Source organism: Lissotriton helveticus, chromosome 5_1 (assembly GCF_964261635.1).
Source record: "Lissotriton helveticus chromosome 5_1, aLisHel1.1, whole genome shotgun sequence".
NCBI classification, from domain to species: Eukaryota; Metazoa; Chordata; class Amphibia; order Caudata; family Salamandridae; genus Lissotriton; species Lissotriton helveticus.
The window spans coordinates 2,064,219,896-2,064,234,117 of NC_136065.1; the positions used below are offsets into that span (position 1 = coordinate 2,064,219,896).

General features: G+C 52.9%; 1 protein-coding gene across 13 annotated transcripts in view; it reads left to right on the forward strand.

The window, feature by feature from the left end:
- Positions 1-14,222, forward strand: part of PRRC2A (proline rich coiled-coil 2A) — a 1,857,131-nt gene that overhangs the window by 1,333,153 nt on the left and 509,756 nt on the right. The gene's annotated exons all lie outside the window — the stretch shown is intronic.

Sequence of the window (14,222 nt, forward strand, 5' to 3'; positions counted from 1 at the left end):
GCCCCAGGTCTAGCCTTAGGGGAAGAAGCGGGTGCTTTGCGGGAGTGTCAGTAGCTGTCTGATAAATTTAGTTTCCGTCTTGGGGATTTCGGGCCTGCACGAATGTCCCCATAGCTCCCCACCATAAAGAACCGCAGCCCTTGCTTGAGTCTTGTAAATCTCCAGTGCGGGACTTACTGGCTTAAATGCCAATGTATTAGAAACTTTCAGAATACCCCCCGCCAGCTGGGATAATTTAATTTGCGATTTCACTTGTTGGGGTCCCCAGGACAAATTTTCATGCAGTATAACCCCTAGGTACTGGAAAGTCGGGACCCTTCCCAATCTCACGGTGCCCAGGATAGGATTCGTGTGAGTGGATGCCGGAGGATTGAATATCATAAATTTTGTTTTGTCTGCATTTATCTCCAATCCACGGCATCGACAAAAATCCCCAAAGCCGTCCAATATTCGTTGGATCCCTTTAGGGGACTTGGAAAGCAGGAGGGTGTCATAGGCGAACATAATCGCCGGCACCCTCCCGCCTGCCAACCTTGGTGCATCATTATTGGGGACATCATCCAGATGTGAAATTACGCCATTTACATAGAGGCAAAACAGGGTTGGTGCCAGCACACACCCCTGCCTCACCCCCCTGCCGACTGGAAACCTGGATGACAGCGCCCCATTCCCCCCGCATCTTACCTGCGCATAGTTCCCCTCATGCAACCTCATCATCACATTCAGGAGTTGGGGCGGAACACCCAGTTCCTGAAGCACCAACCACAGTTTCCCCCGGGGCACTAGAACAAATGCGGACTGGAGGTCCACAAACACCATGTAGAGGCTGCCACCCTCAATCTTTGCCGTTTTCCAATACAATAATATTAGGCGAAAGATCTGGTCCATGGTGGAAGTGTTCCTTCTGAACCCCGCCTGGTACGGGCTAAGGACTTCGTGTTCCTCCATCCATGCCTGCAGACGATCGAGGATGAGGCGTGCAAACATTTTTTGCGTAACGTCTATGAGGCTGATGGGCCTATAGTTGCCCGGGAGCAGGGGAGAACCCTTCTTATAGATCGGGACTAACTCCGCTCCCAGCCAAGTACAGGGTACCTCCATACCTCTCAAGACTGCATTAAAAACAATGTGCAGGTAAGGGCCCCAAATCATTGGTTGTTGTCTAAAGAGGTCTCCCGGGAGTTTGTCAGGAACCGGGGCTTTTCCCACAGCAAGTTTCCCTATCGCATGACACACCTCCTCCAAAGTGAACTCTAACTCCTCCTGCTGATCAGTTAAAACTACAGGTGCCAACGTACTTTCCATGCCTGATTCCGCTGAGTATAGAGCTTTAAAATGGTCTACCCTGACCGATGCATCAATATTGGGTTCTATAGCGGATTTAGGTTCTCCAGAGCCTGTACTTACTATTGACCAAAATCTGCGTGCATCCCTCAAATCTAAAGCGGTGGTTAGACTAGACCACCTTTCCAGATCCCACTCCTTCTTTGCATGTCCCATTACCTCTTTGTAATAAAATCTCAACTCACGGATTTTGGGTTTATTACTCCCCATCTTAAGAGCCTTAACCAGCTCCGACTTAGCCGTTCTACATGCTGAGTTGTACCAGGAAGAAACTGGTACCCTTTTCCTCCTCTTGGGCACCTGTGGATTAAAAACCTCAGCTAGACTGGAAACCAGGATCCGAGTGCAGGGACCACAATTTTTCATTATAATCCGAAAACCGAGGTTCGGTGTTTAAGACATCAACCCCCAGAAACAGAGGTAAAATTCTATTGTATAGTTAGGTAATTCATTCGGGGATTCCGCGATTTTCCCCCACTTAACCGTTCGTCTATTGTTTGTTAATGTCATCATATCACCTTGGTCTACCATGTCTGCAATAGCGGTATCCATAGGCCCTGGGAAAACCAACTCCAGGCGTAGTGCATTATGGTCACTATCGGCCCTTTGGATTACCTTAAAATCAATAACCTTAGGCCACATCCTTGGTCAACCATGATGTAGTCAAGGCGAGATTCTTGACCCCTCTTGTTAAAGGTACACATCGATGGAGTGTCGTATGGTGTGCGTCCGTTACAGGCCCTTATAGAATTGTTTAAAGTTAGGGCGATGATCTGGAACGCTAAAGGAGACCATGACGTAGAACATGGGGACTGACATGGGGGAATGACCCAATAGTCGTCCTCTCCCATAAGGGCACCTTCGCTTATCCCCCGAAGGGGCTCATAATGGCAGTTCAAATCCCCCGCCACCAAAAGATGAGAATCACTAGATAGAGTACTCAGAAAATGCGATAACTCATCAATGGTGGTGGATTCGGTGGCTAGGTTTACCGGGCGTGAATAAACATTCACGATGGGAAGTTTAAATGAATTTGGCCACTTCAGAACTATACACTGAACATCATCAGAGTATGTGACCAAAGTCTCAGCCATGCAGCCCAGATACGTGCCAACCCAGATGGTAAGGCCCCCTGACGGACGTCCCTTCCCTCCCCACCGAGCAGGTATGTGGAAAGCGGCAAATCCCAATCTGTGTTGTTCATCCATTGCCCAGGTCTCTTGGAAGAGACAGATGTTGTTCTTATCCACCAGGGAGTCCCACTCTGGGCAATTTAATCTATGCGTTAGATCTGCCACATTCCATGACAATATTGTCAAACACTTGAGTTTGGTAACATTAGGGTCGATAGTATCACACCCGAGTGGGGCTCCTTCACTTGCGGCTACGTTGGGGGACTCCAATGTATGGTGCAGCACTGTACTTCCCAAACCATCGCTGCCATTTCCCCTGTTGGACCAAGTTAGCACCAAAGGGGCACCCTCAGCGGCTCTAGGGCCGCCAGGTGCAGGGTGCTGTTTTGAGGTCAGGTGCCCTGTTGATTTTAATGGAGATTCTCCGGGACAAAGAAATACTGCAGGCTCGGGGACAAGGATCTTCCTGGAGCGACCAACACTTTGAGGTGTAAGTAGGGATGTAGAGGGTTGGTTAGGCACTGCTTGGTTGGGCACACAAGGCCGTGGGGTGTCTGGTGCAGGGGTGCCTTGGGACATCGGACTTTTTTACCCGCTCTGGTCGCGGTAGGGGGCGTCTTCTGGAATGAGGCAGCAAGCGTCATCTGGAGGCTTGAGGCAGGTCAGGGGTCGCCGGATCTCGGGTTAGGATTGCCGGGGGGACCTCCTCGTGGTGTTCACTCAAACTCGGGCCGGGCTTGGCGGGGGCAGAGTGGGCTGGATTCGGGGTTTCTGGCTGGCACCAGAAACTGCTCTTCAAACATACCCGGTGTTCACGAGAGAAACATCTTGGAAAATTAATGCAGGCAGGTCCTCCGGGGTTTTTGAGGTTGCTGGCCGCTGGACACACCAGGGTTTGGCAGAAGCAGGTTCGAGGGTAGATCAGTGGGCGTCCCCCCCTCCCCTTGTTAGCTCTGCACGGCTTCTCGTCCTTCTCCTTCTATTTTTTGTGGTTGCTGGATCTGAAGAAGGAAAGTTCAGGGTGCCCCTAAATACTAAATTTAAGGGCATTACTGGTAGGTAAAGGTCAGGGACCAATGGGCCCCTTCCCTGGGGGGGGGGGGGTACACTCCCTATTCTGGCTCTCTCCAGTGGGAGGGGGGCAGGAGCCTGTCCCTGGTTGGCTGGGTTCCCCCCATCCTCAAGATGGCGGGGACTCGAGGTTGTGCTTCACCTCCCCCACCTTAGGGGTGCAGTTGGCATAGGTGGGAACACCTCTCTTCCTCACTTTCCTTTTACCGCCGGATCTCCCGCCCAAAGTGGGGGGGTAGAACCAGTGGGGACCAGTTGCTGAGTACAGCAAGTGGTCTGGAGAGGCTCACTAAGGCGGTATGCCTTTGAAGCTTCTCCTCCGTGAACCCTGTCCTTCCTGTGGAGGAGGATTGGCACCTCGTCCCAGGATTTACATTGTTTCAGGCCCCCGAGAGCAGCAAGCTCTCGACCAAGGGTTCCGGAAACATGCCTGTACCCTCCCCACTGTCATTGGGCACCCAGCTAGAGGGGTGATGACTGATGTATGCTAGGGCAGTGGTTTGTGGGCATGGCACACAGGGATGTGTGCTATGTTGACACTTCACTTTGCTCTGCACCAAGACAAGCAGCATGCAAAGGCAGTGTGTGTCAGGGTACAGGGCCTCTAAGGGTGACACAATAAGTGCTGCAGCCTTTAGGGGCCTTCTCTGGTCACAGTGCCCTGGGTACCTGTGGTACCATTTACCAGGGGCTTACCTGTGGCCAGAGATGCCAATTGGGTTTAGGCTTCAATGCAGTTTTACGGATGGAACACAGGCCCTTTGTACCTGATTGGCAGGAGCCCAGGGCACACTGTCAAAGCACATCAGCATTCAGCAAAAAGTTTGGGCCATACCATGCAAGAAAGAGGGCACTTTCTCACACCACACTACCACAAATAGAGAGTGAGGTGCTATCTGACTTTACCTCTGCTTACCTTTGTGGTTCCACTGGAGTCTGTGCACACTATGCCTCACTTTGGTATAGTATATACAGAGCCAGCTTCCTCCCAGGGGCTTCTGTGAAAGCCCCTATTGCTCGTCGCCATCGCCTGCACCGCCCCACACTTGGTGGTCCAAGCTGCTACGTCTCGAGGCGCATTCCCTTCCGCACACCCGGACAGGGAATCCAAGTTGCTGGAAAACTTCGGAAAGAAAATTTTCACTTCTGCCGGGGTAGCACTGCGGTCGGTGAGCACAGCATGTCTCTTGGGCCATTAGTCCCATTCTATATGGGATACGGTAGCGAAGGTTCTGCCCAGAGTCTCGGAAGAGGACCGGGCTCTACTCTCCCAAGCTATATCAGATGTGAGGGACGCAGCCAAGTTCGCCATTAGATGCGACTTGGACACGATGGACTCGCCTGGCTGAGAACATCTGGTTTTTCAGGGGATGTCCAAGCTAACCACATGGACATGCCCTTTGATGGCTCCCGTCTTTTCGGAGACAAGGTGGAAACTGCCCTTAAGTGCTTTAAATACTTGCGGGACACGTTCCAGTCTTTAAGCCTCACTACTGCCCCATGGGCTGCATCCACTTTTCGCGTCTTTCGTGGCAACAAGGGGCTACCAGCTGCGCCAACCCTATTCTGACTACAAGGTCTGCAAGTTGTACAACCTCTGTAGGGCTGTGGATGCGGCTCACCCCGGCCTGGTGGGAACCAGAAGCCGAGCTAAGCCACCATCCCCTCCTCTGCCGCAAATCCTTCCTAGTCCAATCCCCCAGGGTCATTCTCGGCCAGTTGATGGCAGAATACACCATCAACTCCACCACTGGCAACCCATCACATCGTACAGGTGGGTGCTGCAAATAGTCCAAAGATGCTACTCCCTCCTCTTTGAGACTGTCCTTCTTTCTATGCCTCCAGCATACGATCGGCTAACGGAGGATCACCTTGCCTTGCTCCGCGAGGAAGTCCATGCTCTCTTGGCCAAGGGAGCTATAGAGAGGGTCCCTGGGCCTGAAGTAGGCCCGTAGTTGCTATTTCTGCTACTTCCTGGTCCCCAAGAAGGACGGATGCCTTCGTCCTATCCTTTCTCGGGTCCTGTCGGCCCTGGACCCAGGAGACTGGATGATAGCGCTGGACTTGCAGGATGCCTACTTCCATATACCCATGCTGCCGCCCATCTGCCCTACCTGCCTTTCATGGTGGGCCATGAGCACTTTGTTTGCGGTGCTCCCCTTTGACCTCACTAGTGCCCCTCGGATGTTCACAAAGTTGAAGGCCGGTGGTCGCAGCTCATCTGTGGAGATCTGGGGTTCCAGTCTAGCCCTATCTCGACGACTAGTTGTTGAAGGCGGGCTATCAACGCACCGAAGTCACACCTGACTCACTCTGAGTTGCTTCCCTTCATTGGGGTGGAGCTGGGCATGGTGCAGTTTCAGGCCTACCCTCCCAAATGGCGTATCCAGGATATTCAGGCTAAGATATCAATGTTTCAGCCTCTGTACTGTATTTGTAGCAGACTGACTCGAAGGCTGTTGGTCCCCATTACCCGAATCCTGTTAGTGACCTATGCATGGTAGCACATGTGGGCTCTTCAGTGGGACCTGAAGGTCCAATGGACACAGCATTGAGGAAATCTCACCGACCTGATTCAGATTTCAGAGGGCACTGCGAAAGATCTGCAGTGGTTTTGGAGGCCTACCAAGATGCACGCTTTGAGCCTACGTCCTATTAATAATACCCATTGTATGACTTCGGCCCATACCTGCTCACGCAGTGAGTACATAAGTGGCAGAAGTTGCAAAATGGACAAAATGTTATTACTATCTGTAGGAAACACGTTAGTGATAGATTCCTTACCTTCGAATTACCCCTAAGTGTCAGACTGGAACAGGAAAGTTTTTGTCAGCAGTACCCCTGCGCATCGGTAGGTGTCTTTTTGCGGCTCTGCGTACGTCGTTGGCGTCGTAGTCACTGAGATTACGTCGCTGGAGCTACTTAGTCGCGCCCACTTGCGCGGACGTCAGTTCTGTACACAACTTTCCGTGCCAGGAATGCAGAGCCATGTAAGATACTGACCACTGGTGTATTGTGAACACCTCCACCCAGGAAAGGTTTTGTTTCTGGGCTCTGGGAGCAAAGGCTCCCACCTTTAGGGTTCAGAAACCTGTCTCATGGTGGCAGGCTGGTGTGTACCAGTCAGGGAACCCATCAGAGGTTGGTCTTTTTTCAAGGGGCATCTTAGAGATGCCCTCTGTGTGTATTTTTCATTAAATCCCACAGTGTGGGTTTAATGTGCTGAGAAGTTTATACCAAACTTCAGTTTTCAGTTTAGCCATTGAGGTGCTGTGGAGTTTGTAATGACAAGCTCCCAGCACCATATAGTCTTAATGGCAGCACTGCACTTACAATGTCTAAGAATGAACTTAGACACAGTAGCTGTACAGGGCTTGTGCACCTGTACCCTCACCACTGGTATAGGGCATCAAGCTAGAGGGGTGACTGATCAATGCCAGGGCAGTGGGTTGTAGGCATGGCACCCATGGATGGGTGCCATGTCGACTCTTAACTTTGTTTTGCACCAAAACACGCAGCAGAGAGAGAGAGAGAGCGCGAACGAACACGATCAGGGCCTCAAACGGTGGCACAATAAGTTCTGCAGCGCTTAGATGTCTTCCCTGGTCACAGTGCCCTGGGTCCCTGTGGTGCCATTTACCAGGGGCTGACCTGTGGCCTGGGAACCTGATTGGCAGGGACCCACGGCACATCAAGTTAAAAGTGGATCAGTAGTTTGGCAAAAAGTGGGGGTACTGCAACATAAACCTACTTTCCTACACTGTACCCTCTGCTTGCAGGTTCTTCTCAACTTGAATCCATCTTTGGATTCCTCTGGACACTTTCACCTTCAACAGCGGCATCTTCCTGAAGTCCTTCATTGAGTTTGACTGCGGTTTCCAATGCCACTTCGCACCTATGCACCTGGCTTCCCTGGTGTAGGTATCCTGGTTCCTAGGGTATCCACAGGTGGGATGGCTCTCCAACCTTCTGTCTTCCACAGGGTTTCTTCAGGGTCCACTTGATCTGAAAGAGACACGTTAGTGATAGATTCCTTACCTTAGAATACCCCAGGCGTCAGACTGGATCCGGAAAGTTTTTCGTCAGCATTACCCCTGCGTGTCAGTATGTGGCGTTGTGCGACTCCGCATCAGTCGCTGGCGTCGTAAGCACCGAGATGACGTCACAGAGACTACTTATGCGCCACCCATGCGCGCTGACGTCAGTTATTTCTTTTTTCGCGCCAGCAAGCACAGATCTGGTTAGAGCACATACCCTAGTCACTTTTTGACTAACTTTTTTGAGACTTTTGTCTCTACTTCTTTTGAGTCTTGACTCCTGGTGCCGAGTAGGGATGCCTGGGTTTAAATTCTGCGGGGCCTGTCGCCGTACAATGTCAGTGGCCAACCCCCACGGCGTTTGTCCCTGCTGTCTGGATCACGACCATGACTCCCGGTCATGTTCCGACTGTCTGGCCATGGCTCCGAATGCTTTGCGGGAGGGGTCCCGAAAGTTGCTGGAGGCCCGGCAGTCGTCTCTGCGCCGTTCGAGGTCCAGGGGTCGCTCGAGGGACCGACCGCGGAGCCATCATCATCACTCCTCAGGGTCAAAGTCTTCACCTCTGAATCCGGTAAGAGACGTTAAAAGAAAAATTTGACGAAGCATGAACGCTCTCCGACGTTCCCCTGTCGGTCTGCGGACGAGGGGGCCCAGGGGTCCTTTCCCCGGGGCTCCGTTGGAGCCTGAAAGTCCACAGCCTACCAGACCTATCCGGCTCCGTAGGCAACTCCGGCCCAGGTGCAAGAGTTTCTTGCCGCCATGGACCGCCTTTTCACGCCTAGGCCTCCAGCCAGCGCGCCTTCGGGCCTGCGGTCCCTATTGAGGGCCCTTGCTTGCCACCAGCTCCGCCAGCAGCTCCGGCGCCCCCTACGGCTCTGTTTCTGGCGCCGCAATGGCTTCTGTTTGTCCCACCTCTGCCCTTGCCAGAGTTTCCAGGCAGTTTTGCTCCGGCTGGGACCCATATTGGGACATGGAGCCGAATAGTTGCCGACTGGTGCCGTTAGAGCCCTGTGCCTCCCCTGCCGCTGCAGCCTGTGCCTCTGGCCTTGGAAGAGGGGGATGACTAGGAAAGGTTCAGAGGACCCTCTTGCGTGGCAGTCCGAGTCCGAACCGGAGTGGGCAGAGGATGCAGGTGGCCTTGACCTCTCCTCTGTGCCTGGGTTTGTCTCTCTCCCACTGTCATGGAGGAAGGCGCCACATACACTGTGGTATTCCGTTGAGCATCTGAGTCTCTTGATCTTTATCTGCCTACTGTTACCCTCAAAACGAACATCCTTACTGAAGTGCTTCAGCCGGCGGCAAGTTCTATGGAACCTCAGCTTCTGTTCAATGTAGCCTTTTCAGATGTGTTGATGGGCACGTGGTCGAGGCCAGCCACAGGGGTTCCTATGGATAAAAACGTGGCCAGGCGTCATTGCCCGGCGCCGGGTGACCATGCCTTTTTAACAAATCACCCAACCCCGGAGAGCCTGGTCATTCAGGCCTCCACTTCCCAAAGTGCGTTCTCTACCGCTCCGCTGGATAAGGAATCGACTACGCTGGAGCAGTTTGGCAAGAAGTTGTTCTCCTCTGCCAGCCTGGGGCTGCAGTCAGTCAACACTGCATGCATCTTGGGCCGCTACTCTCACACTGTGTGGGACACAGTGGCGCAGACTCTGCCCCAGTGCCCGGAGGGGGTTCGGGCTGTGCTTTCCCAAGCTGTTGCAGAGGCCGTGAAGTTACCAATTTGGTGTGAGCTGGACACCGCGGACTCCTTGGGGAGAGCCATCTCCATGACAGTGGCCTTGCGTCCCCATGCCTGGCTGCGGTCCACGGGATTTTCGGGGGATGTCCAGAGTTTCCTCATGGACATGCCTTTTGATGGTAAATGCCTATTTGGCGATAAGGCAGACAGTGCGCTTGAGTGTTTCAAGGACTCTTGGGCTACGGCCAAGTCCTTGGGTCTCTCCACCACACGTCCGGCCATGTCTAACTTTCGTGGCCATGGAAGGGGCGCTCCTACACGTTCGTTCAGCCAGATGCCTGCGCAAAACCAACCTCAAAGCGGCCGCCGGCGTGGTGGCCGCCTTGGCGGCACGGGGCCAGCGTGCGGGTCAGTCCATCTCTGCTCCCGCAGCATCCACCTCAAAGCCTTCTTAGTCCAAGCTTTGGGGTGCACCCCACGCCAGTGAGCGGCAGGAGTCAACATCACCTCCCCCACTGGCGCTCTGTCACTTCGGACAGGTGGGTGCTGCAAATCGTCCGAAGGGGTTACTCCCTCCCCTTTGAGTCTGCCCCCGCAGCCATGCCCCCCAGTTCCACCGCATGTCGGGGGATCACCTTGCGCTTCTCCAACAGGAAGTCCCGGCCCTCTTGGCCAAGGAGGCCATCAAGCGCGTTCCTGGGCCACAAGTAGGACGTGGTTGTTATTCCCACTACTTTCTGGTCCCCAAGAAGGAGAATGGGGGCCTGCGCCTCAGGAACGTCAATCGCTTCCTCCGGAACGAGAAGTTCAATATGTTGACTCTGGCTCAGGACTTAGCTGCTCTAGACCCTGGGGACTGGATGGTAGTGTTGGACTTGCAGGACACATATTTTTACTTCCCCGTCTTACCGGCCCACCGGCGTTACCTGTGGTACATGGTGGGCCAGGAGCATGTTCAGTTTGCCGTGCTCCCCTTTGGCCTAACCAGTGCCCCTCGGGTGTTCCCGAAAGTGATGGCGGTGGTCGCAGCTCATCTGTGCAGGTCAGGGGTATCAGTCTTCCCCTACCTCGGCGACTGGTTGTTGAAGGCGGGCTCGCCCCAGGCAGTCGTCACCCACCTTCAGACTACGGCCGACCTCCTGCATTTGCTGGGGTTCTCCATCAACGTGCCGAAGTCGCACCTGAGTCCTTCTCAGACGCTCCCCTTCGTCGGAGTGGTTCTGGATTTGACGGTTTCGTGTTTATCCTCCCGAGCAGCGAGTCTGGAATATTCAGGCTATGATTCCGACCTTTCGGCCTCTATCCTGGGTTTGTCAGGATGACCCTACGGCTCCTGGGCCTGAAGGCATCCTGCTGGTGACACATACCAGGTGGCATATACGGGCTCTGCAGTGGGACCTGAAGTTCCAGTGGGCGCAGCATCAGGGCAACCTGTCCGATCAGGTCTAGGTCTCAGTGGGCACTGCTCAACAATTGCCGTGGTGGCTCACCAATCACGATTGGGTCAATGGCAGATCCCTCTCCCTTCCCCAGCCGGAGCACACAGTGGTGACGGATGCGTCCCTCCTGGGATGGGGCGGCCACTTGGCAGAGCCGGAGATCAGAGGCCTCTGGTCCCCGGCGGAATCCCGGCTCCATATCAACCTTTTGGAGCTGCGGGCAATCCGGCTTGCTCTGAATGCATTCCTTCCCTCTGTCCGGAGAAATGTAGTGCAGGTGTTCATGGACAACACCACCGTCTTGTGGTATTGCAACAAACAGGGAGGGGTGTGGTCCTGGACCTTATGCCAGGAGGCTCTACGCCTCTGCAGATGGCTGGAACATCAAGGCATTACCTTAGTGGTTCAACACCTGGCAGGTTCTCTGAACGCCAGGGCGGACGAACTCAGCCGCTGGTGCTTGATGGATCACGAATGGCATCTGAACTCGGACGTGGGGCAAGGTCTCTTTCAGCACTGGGGAGAGCCTTTGTTAGATCTATTAGCCACCGAAAAGAACGTGCAATGTAATCAATTCTGCACATTGTAATTTCCAGGGCCGCACTCGCTCAGCGACGCTTTTGTCGCGAGTGGAGTTGCGGTCTGTTGTATGCCTTTCCGCCTATACCACTTCTGCCCAGAGTGCTGAAGAAGATCAGGCGCAACCGGGCCAAAGTCATCCTTGTGGCTCCGGATTGGGCACGAAGATACTGGTATCCCGAGCTACTCAGCATGGCGACTGATTCCCCGTTCCGATTGCCTCTACGGGAGGATCTTCTGTCGCAGCAGCACGGGACGGTTCTCCACCCGAACCTATCCAGTCTCCACCTCCATGCGTGGAGATTGAGCGGCGACAGTTGACACCTTTCGATCTTCCTCCTGAAGTCTGTGATGTCATTCTGGGAGCCTGGCGTCCCTCCACAAAAACGATATATGCCTGCAGATGGAAAAAGTTTGTGACATGATTCACAGCGAAGGCTGTGGATCTCCTTTCTGCCCCTCTTTCCGAGGTTCTTTTGTTCCTTCTTTCTTTAGCTCAGCAGGGCTCTGCTCTGGGCACTATCAAAGGTTACCTTTTGACCATTTCCGCCTTTCTACGGCTTATTGATCAGCCTTCTCTTTTTAAGTCCCCGGTTGTGAACCGTTTTCTAAACGGCATTGTGTACCCGTTCCCTGCGGTGCCGTTTATCATGCCTCCGTGGGACTTAAACCTTGTCTTGACGTTTCTCATGTGCACTCCCTTCAATCCCCTTCATAACAGTCCTTTACGTCTTCTCACTCTTATGACTGCTTTCCTGGTAGCTATCACCTCTGCCAGAAGAGTGAGTGAGCTCCAGGCTCTTTCTTCTAAACCTCCTTTCCTTTCTATTCATCCGGACAAGGTGGTTTTAAGGACCGGTCCTTCTTTCGTGTCAAAGGTTGTCACGCCCTTCCACATCGGGCAAACCATGACTTTGCCCACCTTCTTTCCCCCTCCGCATCCTTTCAGAGAGAAAGAGAGGCTCCACCATCTGGACCCAATTTGTGCGCTTTCCTTCTACCTGAGCCGCACACAACAGTTCTGGGTGGATGACCAGCTCCTTGTTAACTACGTGGGCGCCAAAAAAGGTCGGGCCATCTCCCGATGGCTCGTTGTCTGCATCAAGGCCTGTTACTGATTGGCTAAGAAGGATCCTCCAGTGGGGTCGCATGCCCATTCCACCAGGACCACGGCAGCCACTACTGCCTTGGGACGTTGCGTTCCCTTGCAGGACATTTGTGAGGCAGCACACGTTTATCAAGCACTACTGTCTTGACAGTCCAGTCCGGAGGGACGGCTTCTTTGGCCGTTCTGTGCTCCGTGACTTTCTGGTGTAATCCTGTCCGCAATCCACCACCGGGGTTACTATTGCTGGGGTATCTATTCTAAGGTAAGGAATCTATCACTAACGTGTCTCAGATGCACAAGTTACTACTTGTGTAACGATATGTCTGTAAGAGACATTAGTGATAGGCTCCTTAGCGACTCGCCCCACCCATCCTACCCGTTCTGCGAACTGATTACTAGGCTTTAGGTCATCCCTTCTAGGGCCCTAGTTTTATGCACCAATGGTCAGTATCTTGCATGGCTCTGCGTTCATGGCGCGGAAAGTCGTGTACAGAACTGACGTCAGTGCACATGGTGGCTCCTAAGTACTCTCCGTGATGTCATCTCTGTGCTTACGATGCCAGTGACTGATGCTGAGCCGCAGGACGCCACCTACTTACACGCAGGGGTACTGCTAAGCAAAACTTTCTGGATCCAGTCTGATGCCTGGGGATAATCTAAGGTAAGGAATCTATCACTAACTAATGTCTTTTACCGATATATCGTTACACAAGTAGTAACTTGTGCTGCAGGCGTTATCTTGCACAGCTCCATATCTGATGTCTTTTCCAGACAAAGTTGTGCTTCGCACAGCACTTCCTTTTTACCAAAGGTCATGACACCATTCCATCTGCGTCAATCCATCACGTTACCTACCTTCTTTGCTCCCCTGCATCCCTCTAAAGAAGAGGAGCATCTCCACCATCGGGACCCAAAAAGATCGTTGTCTACCTTGACCTCACAAAAGTGTTCCAGGTGGACAACCAACTCTTTGTGGGCTACATGGGAGCTGGGAAAAGCAGTTCAGTAAAGGACCATCTCTCGCTGGGCCGTACTCTGCTTTAAAATCTGCTATGCCCTGGCAAAGGAGCAGCCCCCTGAGGGATTGAGGGCCCATTTCTTCAAGGGAAAGTCTGCGACTACGGCCTTGGCTCTGGGTGTCTCAGTCCTGGACATCTGTCAGGCAGCAACGTAGGCATCTTTGCACATGTTTTCTAAACACTTTTGCTTGGACAGTCCAGTCCGCTGGGAGGGGCATATTGTCCTGCAGGACTTCCTAGTTTGAGATATTGGTCCACAATCCGCCGCCGGAATGGTATGGCTTGGGTATCCAATTCAGCTGTATGGAATCTGCAGCCAGAAGCCTCTGTCAGGTGAACAAGTTACTTACCTTCAGTGAAGTATTGTCTGGTAATGAGACTGTCCAGCTGCAGATTCCTTAAAGCCCCACCCATCCCTCCCTGCTTTGCAGACTAATGTTGTAGGGCTAGGATTACTCCCCTTTTCAGGGCCCTAGTTGTGCACACGACCGTTAGTTACTTAGTGACTCTGCGCTTCTGGCTTGGAAAAAGACGACACCAACAACGTCACTCGACAGCACACACAAGAGATATTGCTCAGCAAAAGTTTCTGAATCCTTTCTGACGCCTGGGAAATTCAATGGTAAGAAAACTGCAACTAGATAGTGTCTACCATGCGTTACCGAAGGTAAGTAACTTGTTCATCATGCTCCCTACAAAGTAATAGTGGCTTTTGCAATTCCTTGTAGCTCTCCTGTGTAACATTTGCTTAACGTAAAATCTATGAAAACGTCTCTGGTTGAAATGTCCATTACATGAATTGCTTTT